Consider the following 12,924-nt stretch of genomic DNA (forward strand, 5'->3'; position numbering starts at 1 on the left):
CATTAAATTTAGCCAAGCAGTTACACTCAGGACTGGTCAACTTTAAGAGACTTTGCGGTCATAACGCTGAGGTTTGAAGTCAGCGCGTTGCTTTACTCGCCTTGTCAATTAACATTTGATCTAACTCTATATTTTGTTAACAATCGTAACTCTTCATACTTCATAAATCTATGTCAGGTTGGACAGTCAGTGTGACATAATATGAGGTGATTGAGGAGGTGGAAGTAGTAAAACACTTCCCTCTGCTGGTCACCCTCTCGTGAGTTCCTCTGGGTAAACCGGACAGGGCATTAGACAGCGGTGTGGGAGTTTACCGTTACCGAAATCCTTCTCTTTACAGAATTACAGCATCAGTTTACCTCACGTGATAAGGTATTTCTCATTGATATCAATCAGTTTATTGTTGCCAGATCTCGCAAGAAAATAAACATCCTGGTCTGAAAGTAGACCACAAGAAGATAGCACATTTCTGATAGAATATTAATAATAATAAATACATAACCTAACCTTACTATCAGAAATATCACTAAGTATTATTCATTTTTTACATTTATTTTCCAGCATTTACTCATTAGAATGTCATTATTTATATACAAGAGTTGAGTATTTGTAGGTATACTCTCTTCTATATATATATATATATATATATATATATATATACAAACTCTAAATTATACAGATCTGACTCTAAATTTTCACGCCACATTTGAAGCCACTGTAAAATAGTGTGACTAAATACATGTGACTGCACGTGCATTGAATTATAAATGAATGCAGCATGGTGCGACTCATTTTATTTATGTATTTATTTATTTATTTATTTGCCTGACACCTTTTAATAACACGTTCTCCTTCATCTTGAACTGTTTGGGACCTATCTCTATTTTTATATTATTCATTGTTTCTTTCATCACTATCATGTGTTAATAGTGTAAAGCAGTGCTGCCCAGTGATAGCTGCACAAATATATCTACAGCAGTATAAATGATGCAGCCAGATATCTACCGGCTGACACAATTCTACCATTACACGGTATATATATATATATATATATATATATATATATATATATATATATATATATATATATATATATATATCATACCGCCCAGCCCTGCTGCCACAGTCACAGTAATCATGAAATGGAAAAAGTGCTAGTAACAGATGCCATTTTCATGTGAAAAAAAGAGCTTAAAATATTGTGACGATATTGAACTCCGTATTTAATTTAAATGCACGCACACAATCCAGTTTCCCATGCGCCGTGGGTGGGAGTTTCTCTCAACAATTTACAAATTGGAATGAATGATTTTATTCATCAAAACATCCATTCTGAAGTGTTGATGGAACAACACTGTTTAGTTTGTAGGATCTGGTGTTTGATGCATGAAGTTCTTTTTTTTCTTTTCTTTTTTTTACTCATAGAAGAAAATGAGAGCCCCCCAAACAACCAGATCTTCATGCTCTGTCCAGGGAAACAGACAAACCTTAAAAAATAAATAAATAAATTGTACCAATCGACCCTTGAAACAAACACATGACATACCCATTGCATGAGAGTTTACTGTTTGTTTCTACAATAAACAGACACTCCTTTCTCCTCCCATTTTCTTTGCCACAAATACAAATGTGCTAGTTTAGACACACTCAAACATGCAGTTTAGCCATCCATTGTGTAGCTGTGTGAGATTGTATGTACACACATTTCTAAAGATCACGCCCATGGGAGATTAAAAGCAATCACAAATACACAATATTTATTACAGTTTGTTCCATCAAAATATCAGCAATCACAGCTGTGCACTGAACAATTTTCAGCAGCAGAATGGGACCACATCCACCTTTGAGTCTCTTAAATCATTTAATGTGTACTGAACGGGCCACTTTGTCAATATTGTGTGCACCGATGTATGTGTGTCAAAATTACAGAAGATTTACACTCCGATGAACATCATTTATTAGAATCAACACCAATGACCTCGCTATTGGATATTACTCAACTCATGACTGATTTAATGATTGTGGAGTAAGGCTGTATGCAAATATGCATACTTCTCCACTGTATTGCGAAGAACGGTATGTAAAAAGATTATTATGTTCAAATTCACTTCCGGCAAGATTACAAAAATGCGCATCCAATGGACACTCCATACCATGGGAGAGGAGTTGATTTTAGGTCACTATATAGGACATACATTTTTAATGGTCACCAAGTATTCAAAAGAATGCAATTTCGAAGAAAAAAAAGGGACTAGAACTCAATGAATGAAGATTGAGTGAATTGCAAAGAAGAATTGATCACAATGCATAAAAAATATGTTTTTTGCACTATCCAATTTATATTTAGAATGCAATGACAGTGTTTCATCCAACAAACAACTTATAGAACTGCAAGGATAACACTACAGACTTCACACGCAGTGCTCCGAGTCATTTTGCGCGTCCCAAGAGCAGAATGATGTATGGTGTATCTGGACTGTGTCAGGATCTGAGCAATTTCCAGGAAGTTAGAGAATAAAAGAATGTGTTTCCACTTTGGATGTCACCATTAAATTGATTTCTCTGGGACACAGCAACAGTGTTAGGACGTGTTTATCATGACCAACAATGCTGTGTTGTAGATATGCAGCTCGGGCAGCAGTTGAAACCCAATACATATGACTGAATTTGTAATTGACATTCAAGACAAACAATATGATACGCAGGATCAGAAGTCCAAACAGAGGAAACATGCCTGTCGTTGAGTAGAGATGTGTTACATTCTTGTTCCTACATCTCTCATATTTCAAATGAGACCGCATTGCACTATTAATAAACGGATATTTACAAATATCAAGCTACATGTTTTATAATTGTAATATTATTTTAAGGTCAGTTTAACATGGCCATTTCCTGGCTTTTTTAACCAGTCCTCTCTCACTGTCTATGCATTGGTATTAGTATGTAATATTTACAGGTACAAAAACATACTTTTTTTTTTACCTTATTTTATTTTATTTTTTTATGTTTGGCTAGATAATGAAATGTATTATGGACATAAAATGTAAACATTATATTTAGCTATACAAAATAATAATAATAATTATTATTATTATTATTATTATTATTATTTTGTAAATATATTTTCTTTATATATATATTTTTTCTTCTTTCTTTTTTCTTCTTTTTTTATACAATTTTCTAGTTATATTTTTGATCCCTTAACCCTACCCCCAAACATACTGTGTAACCATTTGCAATATATACTGTGACTCAGCAGTAGTCACAGTATATCCATGCCACAACTCACTGATGCTGTCATTTGTGCTAAAGGATCTCTGACCAAGTATTGAGTGCATTAATGAACACACTTAAAAATTCTGTTTTTTTTTTTTTTTTTTTTTTGATTGATCTTAGGAAATATTATAATATGACTTTTTTTGACTTTTGAATTTTTGACTTTCATGAGCTGTAAGCTCTAATCATCATCATCATCATCATCATCATCAAAAAAAAGTCACAATAGTCTATATTGTCATTAAATAGATTGTTTTTAGCCGTTAATACCACTCCTGCATCTAGACCTAACCATTTTTTTACTTCTGTATAAATATAATATAATATAATATAATATAATATAATATAATATAATATAATGTGAATATATACAGTATGAAAGAGATCACAACACAGCACAAGTATAATCAAAATAGTTTATTGCAAAAAATGGCGCAAAAGTATTCTAAATGGTTGAAGATTGTTGAATAAAGCTTTGAATTTAAGTTTCTTACAAATCAGTGCATTCTGACGATTTAGATTACAGTGCACATATTAATTGGTTGAACTTTTAAGATGATATAAAATAGCAAATTTTATTTAGAATTTTCTTTCCCAACATATTGAGAAAACATTTTCTACAGAAATTATATTCATTTTAAGATTTAGTCTTCAAATGTAATCTTGTTTGAAATGTCCAATTTAATAAATAAGTCAAAGGCATTAAACAGATGCCATTAAAAATAATCTCAGTGATCACAAATACAATTTTTTTTGGTTTTATTTTATATCCTTCCATCTCCTCCGTGGGACTCGAGACCGGCGAGTGTCGCAGGTGTCGTTCATCTCCAATCACTCCACCGGCCTCGCTTTGTTCCCACGTCTCTCGGCCCCGCCCCACTCGTCACAAAGGATTTTTAAAGGGGTCATATTATGCAGTTTCAAATTTTCCTTTCTCTTTTGGGTGTTACAGGCTGTTCTTGAAAGATAAGACCCTAAAAGTTGTAAAGACTAACATCTCAAACCCAAAGAGATATTCTTTAAAAAAGTTAAGACTCATCCACGCCCTACAAAAATGTGAAAATAGCAGTATTTTTTTAGTGATATGCTATTTAAACTTTTTTTTTATTTCCTGACAGTTAAACAGTTGACCACAGAAAAAAACAGGTTGCTGCAGCACCCTCAGCATCACCATTTCCCGCGCCTTTGCCCACATATCTAAGTCACAATGTGGAAAGATTTGCATAACACCGCCCAAATGTTCGTGCAAAGAAAGAAGGGGCGTAACTTTGATTCGTGCTGCAATATTGTTGCCGCCGCCATGTTTAGATGCTGTATGTTTCATTGTGAAAGTGAAAATAAATTGTTTGGCCTTCCAAAAGAGCACATGACTATAAATCAGTGATTAATTTGTATTTACAACACTGTTCCTGAACAGTTCAACCCAAATGTTCAATTGTGTGCAGCACATTTAATGGAGGACTGTTTCCTGATCATGGGACAGTATGTTAGACTACAATGCCGGCTTTTCTGACTCTCAGTCTGTAAATAAGGATTTTGAGCAGTGTAGAGTAGAACACTTGTTGTTTTTCATTTACCCGATCACATATGCAGGCATGTTTTTACACTTATGCAGCACAATGCAACGCAAAACAGAAAAAGACCGTATAAGTCATTATAATCCGTAATTATGTCCCCACTTGATGCAACAAATGGCTCGTTTGTAATGGGTTTTATTGTTTTCTGACCAGTACACGGCATCACATTGTTAAGGGGTGGAACATTTCCGTCACATGCTTGAGGCATTCGGCCAATCACTACACACAGGATAGCTGGCCAATCAGAGCACACCTCGCTTTTCAGACCGATGAGCTTTGTAAAAAACAATGCTTTTCAGAAACACAGGGCATAGAGGAGAAACAATAATGTACAGTACGTGGAAAATGTTTTTTGAACCTTAAACCACATTTCATTACACCAAACAATAAAATAATGTTATTTTTAGCAACATTATTTGACCCATTTAAATGTGTACATCTAAAAAAAGTTATTTATACAATACATAAATATGTAACATTTTAGATGCTGTCAGTTGTACCTTCCAACAATTGGTCTGAATATCTCGCTGCTGCACAGTGCTATATACTATATCTTGTCTTTCGCATATTATCAATTTCCTCTTTGCTCCACTGTGGTTTTTTCACCGCATATGAAAATGGACGTGTGGCGTAAGAACATGAGAGTTGGAAGCCCTGAGTAAATGCCTCGGTATGACATATTTAATAGTCTATACAGAAGTAAGTACATTTGTATGTGGTAGAAACAAAATCTGTTAGTGAGATCACATTGTTTTCACCCATATAATTGAAAAGCCCCTACCTCCCCCCAAGGCTTTTAAGACCATGTCAACATAATTTTAGTATGTAAGTAACAACACAGCCCATCCTTCGACAACAGCCTCTTTGCATCCGCATAACATCATAACAGGTTCACAAAACAGTCAATGCTAAGATGTGCTGGACAAACCATAAATAGTATCTTCTTCTGCTGCTGGTGGTGTTAAGAAAAAATGCATCGAACATATTTCCTTATTATAAATTCACAGAAAGACTAAGAAGCTGAACTACATTACACCAGATAAAAATACTTTGTAATAAGTATAATTGACATACGTGAGCGGAAGGTTATGCATTTAATTTTTTTTACATCAGAAACGTAGAACATCTCTCTCTCTCTTCTCTCTCTCTCTCTCTCTCTCTCACTCTTTCGTGGTGTGATTAGTTTTTCCTATGTCTGTTAGTTTTGTTGGTTCTTCCATTGACCTTGAGCTGGAATGGCAATACATACATAAAACTCATGTTTTATAATATGTTCACCACTATTAAGTAGTTTGTGCTTTGCAAAGGGTTTGTGAAAGGAAAGGATCAAATTTAAAGACTGAAAATCTCACACAAGACAGTCAATAGAAAAAATGCAGAGATAATCTACAGTGGCATGTTTTAAACTGCTTGGAGATTACAAACAAACAAACAAATGAATAAAAAAAATCAATAAATGGTGAGCACAACTTGCATTTACAAAGCGCCACCTGCACAATCTGTTTCACAAACGATTAGCATCTTGAATGATTAGTTCAAATAGACACAATCTCACTTTACCAGTCTGAATCAGTTATCAGTTTTAATCACAGTTCTTTTTGTTTTTCTACTGTCAGAACAATCAAATCTAACATTATGCACCAACTGTTGACATCAACATTATTTAGACTTAGATATATTTGTATTCCTTCTCGCTGTGGAACATGCATTATTTTATGTTGTAACAAACAGCAGGCAAGACATGCATGTTGAATTGTTCAGTTGTTGTGCATCTGATGATCACTGTAATTTTTTTTTAGTTTGATGTCAGTGGGCTCTTACATGTACTTATTTATTTATTTATTTATTTATGAAAAAAAAAAAAAAAACGGACTTCTAAACTGAGACGTCACAGTGAAGATGTAAACACATGCTGTCCACAATTCTCACTGGATCCAAATGAAGCTTAGTCATATTAAGACAACAGTATTAGGGAGACATGCCAACTGCTTATTAATTAAACTTGAATGTGTGTACAAGTACAAAAAAAACATATTCCGCGTTGGTCTGACTATTTGCCATGACTGTAAGGCGAAGTCAGTGCCATCTGCCCGCTTAACCACCTACCATCTGGGATGCATTTGCTTTTCTGTCCGTGATATCACTTCATTGGGTGTTTATCAGTGCTGCAGCTCATGCAGCTCCCTGCCGTTGTGACTGTAGGGGGGAAACTCACGCAACTGTCGGGTCAACGCTCTGACAGTCTCCTGTGATTACAGGTGAGACAACAGACAGCACGTCAGCCCCGCTTTGTCAGCTAATACAGACTCACTGACAGAAGCTTTGAGCGCTCAGTTAAAAGTATAATAATATTTGACAAGTAACTACATTCAAAATAAATGCAACTATTATGCAAGTACTGCATTATTTGCATACCCAGTGATCAGTGGCGGACTGGGGCAGTAAATCAGGTCGGGAATTTGACTCCACCCCAGGCCACCTCTGTTGCTGTAGTCACCACCACCCAATTCATGTGTCCACCAGACTGCTAAACTCTTTGGCTTTTTCAGTTGTTTGAATTGGGTTATACTTAAAAAAATAAATCAAAATCTCCTTACGAAAGGAAAATATATTTACCAATATATTTTTTAAAATATATTGTTTTATATTGTAATATATTATTTTCTAATATGTTATATATTTGAATACATTTAATAATATATTGATGATACATATATTATATAATATATTGCAAAATATACAAACGATTGCCGCTTTCAATATATTGCAATATATTGGAAAAAATAAATATATTTAAGAATATATGCCTAATATATTATATGATATTTTCCAATATACTGCAATATATTTTTGTTTCATAAGGGTATCCTTAGACTGTGGACGGGCAAAATAATCAAACGAAGTATCAAGAAGTATCAAGGCATTCACTGTCTCTATCATCTTTCCTTTAAACCCCCTCTCTCTCACTCTGCACATTGAGTTTCTCTGCAATATGAAATAAGCACTTTCAATAATCTATATTAAATATGCAGCCATCAATTGTATGTCCCAATGATAACAGTACTACTACTGATAACCTTATGAATCATAAAAGTGCATATTTTTCTAATAGTATAGCCAGCATGTTTAGTTTTGCTTATAGCTTAAACTTTAGCTGAAGGTTCCTGCTCTGAATCAAAAGCTGAACCGTCCACCCTCTTGTTCAACAGCAGGGCACTAGCAGCACTAGTGCTACTGTTGCTTCCTTTGTCACCTTCAAAATAAATAAGCATTGTACACTAGAAATTGAACACTAGAAACTCTAGAAATGAAAAATCAATTTCTGGTCAATTTTGGCACTAAAAAAATACTGTTTTTTAAATAGATTGTATCTATTGTAAGTCGCTTTGAATGAAAGCGTCCGTCTGCCAAAATGATTATGTAAATATTAGGGTGGAACAGTTCAACTTTTTCACAGACTCTTTCACTGTGACAGAGTCACAGTTTCGGTACCGTGGTATGTGCTATGTTTATGGAAAAATTATACTTTCAAAAAATATATATATTATCGTATTATTAAGAATATTCTCACTACAAGCAACAGCACAAATAAATACAACAGAGTAAAGATACAAATAAAATAAAATAAACTGACTTTCAGTTTTTTTAGGTAGGTCTTGCATTAGATTTTAGGTTCAGAAATTAAATAAAGTAATCAAATGTAAAATGTAAAACAGCATTGCATTTTGGACTATAAATTAAAGATTATTCTGTATTAAAGTTAAAAAAAGCTTTTTAATCAAGAGCAGTGAGTGATTTATTTGTTGTTGCTGTTCGATTAATATAAAGACTGTCACTTTAAAAGAATGCACTGATCCAGTGTTCGTATTAGTACTGAACAAGAGTGAATGATTTGTCCTTTTTTTCTTTTTTTTTTATCGCTGTTGTAATGTCTGGGAATCCAGAATGCGCTTCCATCAGCAGAAACATATATTAGCTGAACCCTGTTTGTGTTACGTGTTATTTATAATAAACCATATTACAGATGCTTTGTCAGATTTAAGTTGAACAGCGGTCCCAGCGCGTGCAGAACCGTGTGTGGAGAACTGAACGGTTCGGTTTTTTCAGTGAACCGTCCCATCCGTAGTAAATAATTCTGACCGACCTGCTCCCTTACTGGTGAACATGGCTGGGATTTTGCAGCAATTTGCTGCGTCTGTGGCCAGGGCTTTTCTCCTTTTTATTCGTTCCTCTCTGCTTCTCCTTTGCGTTCACGCTCCATTTTTTGCGCGATTTTCTAAGATAAAGCCTGCCTCTGGATATAGGCAGTGCCAGAGCCGTTAAATATTTTTCAACGGCTTTGGGCAGTGCTTCGCTGATGTTTGGTCATGTGGTGGTGTCATTTTCACTCCGCGATCGCCTGATTCGTAGATTCATAAAACCGTCAATGAATTTGCAGTTGTATAACTTAACCAGCCTATTGCAAGTCAGTCTGATCGACTACACAGCGGCAACCGGCAGGCCAGAATGACCGTCAGGCCACCGGGAAATGTCCCGGTGCTCCCGATGGCCAGTCCGCCCCTGCCAGTGATGCACTGACAAAAAAAAAAAAAATTTATTAAGTAAAGAAAGAAAGAAAAAGCTGTAGGATTACTTTGGTACAATTTGTTAGAACAAATTGCTAGAAAATTGTACAAATAATTACAAATAAATGTGTAACACACTGAATTTTGAAGTAGAAAGACTTAAACAGTATTTTGTTATACAACATATTCTAGTAATATTTGTTTTATTACAACTTTGAACATTATTTATATTATATCATATTCTATTATATATCTTTACTGTCTACCATAACTTATGTCAAATGTTTTTGATTGTCCTGAAAGAGATTGTCCTGATATATTGAAACCACTGGAAATCTACAGATAGCCTATTTATTTATTAATTATTTTATTTGAATACATTTTCTTAAGGAGAAAAATAAATAAATAAACCAATCCACACCAAATTTATTCTCATATCAGATACATGCAAAAATTTTGTGACACTAAATGTAAAATTTTTGTTTTCCTGATTATGTTCTTTTCTTCATTACAGGGTCATTATTCATTGAGCCTTGAATTGCTGGTGCCCTCCAAAACCTGAGACTGTCAAAGAAAGCTGAACTCCATGGCCCTTCGGGTATGTCATGCATAAAGCGTTAGGGCCCGCTAGCAAATACTGACCTAGGGCACCCTGGCCCTGAAGTGCTCAAAAACTGTTCTCTTAACATGAGGACTTTCAGAGAGTAAAGGGTGAGCTATGAATCAGGGCCCCCAGGCCCCCCCACACAAAATGTTCCAGGTTAATGCAATTTAAGATTGTAAAAATAGTAATCCATGTACATTTGAAGCTTCAGCCAGGACATTTATGTATCTTACAATATCTTGAAGTATGAAATAGTTTTTCAAGTTAAAATAATTTAGTAAATTATCTTCCTCTATAACCAACAATTATATAACGAACACTAAAATGTAAACATTTAAAAGAAAAGAAAAGAAGTCCTGATATACCTTTTGTAGCTACTTTTCTGCCATCTTGCAGTGCTGTAACTTGTGACATCACAGCGTTAGTTGTCTTGCCATTCATATTCAATATTAATAGTTTGTGCTTGTTAGATAATGTAAGGCAGTCAGGTTCATTTGTACAGAGCCCTGGACATGTGGCTACAAATTAGGGGCCAGATTTACTAACAGCGTGCGCCCACGCAAACAATCTTTTGCTGTTAAAATAGTGCTGTCAAGATTTTGTGCTGAAAAGGCATGGACACAGACAAGAGGCTTCATGCCTATTCAAAATGAGGGGGCTCTGAGCCAAGTGGATTTTAAATGCAACTGCCAAAAGACAAAAACAAAAAAAAACAGATTACAATTTTTTATATTTGATACAATCACATCGGTGTGATTAGAGCTTATAGTGCGGCACAGCATCAGCTGCTAAATTCTAATCTGCGTTTGGGCTTTGACTGGTGCTAAGTCATATACATATATATCTGTACAGCGCTGCATTATAACCAATCACACACAATCCTGTTGAGCTTGTGAGTTCAGATGAGTCATCGCTAAAACGATGTTTTGTTCACTTGCTTGCTGACTGAATTATACACAACAAAGTGCAGATGTGCGTATAAATGTAAGTAAGAAATTTATTTCACAGTGTAAACAGCTTCAGTGATTTAAATGAGATTTTCTGAGAGTGCCTTAACTCTGGCTAGACTGAAGTGAAAATGTTCTTTGTTCTCTGTAAAATAAAAATGTTGGTAACAATTAGTACCTGTTAAATGTTAGTAACTGTTAAATTCACATTAAATACAAAGTATATAAAAATAATAATAATAAAAAAAAAATAATATATATATATATATGCCAGGACACCCATATCTGCTACTTAAGTAAAAAGTCAGGTTTTTATGTGTAGTTAATAGATTAATAAATTACTTTGCCTGTTACCGATTACAGATCAAATAACTTACACATGTTTGAGAACCGAGATATTTCCTTATATAACACATTTGGAAATATTCTGAACAAAAAGGAAAAAAAAATGTATATATATATATATATATATATATATATATATATATATATATATATATATATATATAACATAAGCTTAAATCAGTTATAAAGTGATATTGTGGAACCGATATAGGCTCTTCTCTGAGGTATCTTCGATGGGTTCAAAGGAAGCTTTGCACAGAGCCTCCAGAACCACTGCCAGATCCCATGAGGTCACCTTGGTGCACTGTAATTACCTTTCCCTTCGTGTGCCATGGAGGAAACGTAACTAATGGGTGTCTTCCCACTGATTGACCACTCTGAAGGGTGTGGTAAGCTATGGCCACCACATAAACCTTCAGAGTGGAGGGGGATAACCCTGCACTCATGCAGAAACTCCAGAACTGAACCAACTGGGCAGTTGACTGGGTCTTGCAGTCGTTGTCCACACCAAGAAGTGCAACTTTTCCACTCCAAGGTGTACAGATTCCTCGTGGTGACAGCTCTAGACCAGTGTATGGTCTCAACAACCTCAGTTGAGAGACCGGATGCTATGAGCTGTGCCCCCTCAAGGGCCATGTCCACAACTTCCATAATTTGGGCACGGGTGAATGATGGTGCCCCCCACCTGAGAGAGGATGTCCCCCTTGATTGGAATCTCCAGGAGAGAGCTGTCGAGGAGGGACACCAAGGCCCAATCCCAATTCTACCCCTTAGCCCTTCCCCTTTCCCCTACCCCTCCGTTTCGCGCGTTCAAGTGAAGGAGTAGGGTTGTCTCGATTCTCTTTTGGTTAGGGGGGAAGGGGTAAGGGCCAGATAGCCCTTCAAACAAAGATTTTTCGGGACCACACTTCAAACGAAGGGGTATGAATTATCTCGGCAACATGGCTGCTACAGCGAACAAAAAGACACATAAATGTAAGCTTTTTTGGCATAAATAAAGATTTTAACGAAAAGTAATATTTTTTTTATGTTACATTCAATTGTGGGTTCATATTAATGGTCATGTTACTCAAAGAAATGTTTGCAAAAAATCCCTAATATTTGCTAACGTCATATCATTACAGACTGCATGATAGTGTCACAGCATATGTCTGATCAGGGCGATAACTGCTGTAGACATTGATGGGGGCTAATTCCCCCAATAATTAGAAATCGCTAAACCATTTTCTCAAATATTGCTTATTTGAGAGAGAGAGAGAGAGATGGAAGTTGAAGTTGCAGCGACGAGATTCAGTATTCAAACTGTATTTAATAAAAGTCGTGCGGCAGCGTTGACAAGTTTATTTTCTCCTGGATGTGTGAGCTGCGCGATTTCCGACGTGTGTGTGTGTCAGTAAGCAGCTCATTAATACAGAACGATCATTAAAGGCTCTAATGCACACCAGTATATGTGTGTATTGTAAGAGCTAGACGACGAATGATGGCATGTGACGTCATGGTAGTGGTGTCCCAATACTTAGGGGAATATTTTCTCCCCTACCCCTTGACACTCTGTTTCAAGGGACAAGGGGAAGGGGTATGCGGAGGGTTAGGGGAAGGGGTATAAAATA

This window comes from Carassius carassius, chromosome 23 (genome assembly GCF_963082965.1).
Source record: "Carassius carassius chromosome 23, fCarCar2.1, whole genome shotgun sequence".
In the NCBI taxonomy this organism is placed as follows: Eukaryota; Metazoa; Chordata; class Actinopteri; order Cypriniformes; family Cyprinidae; genus Carassius; species Carassius carassius.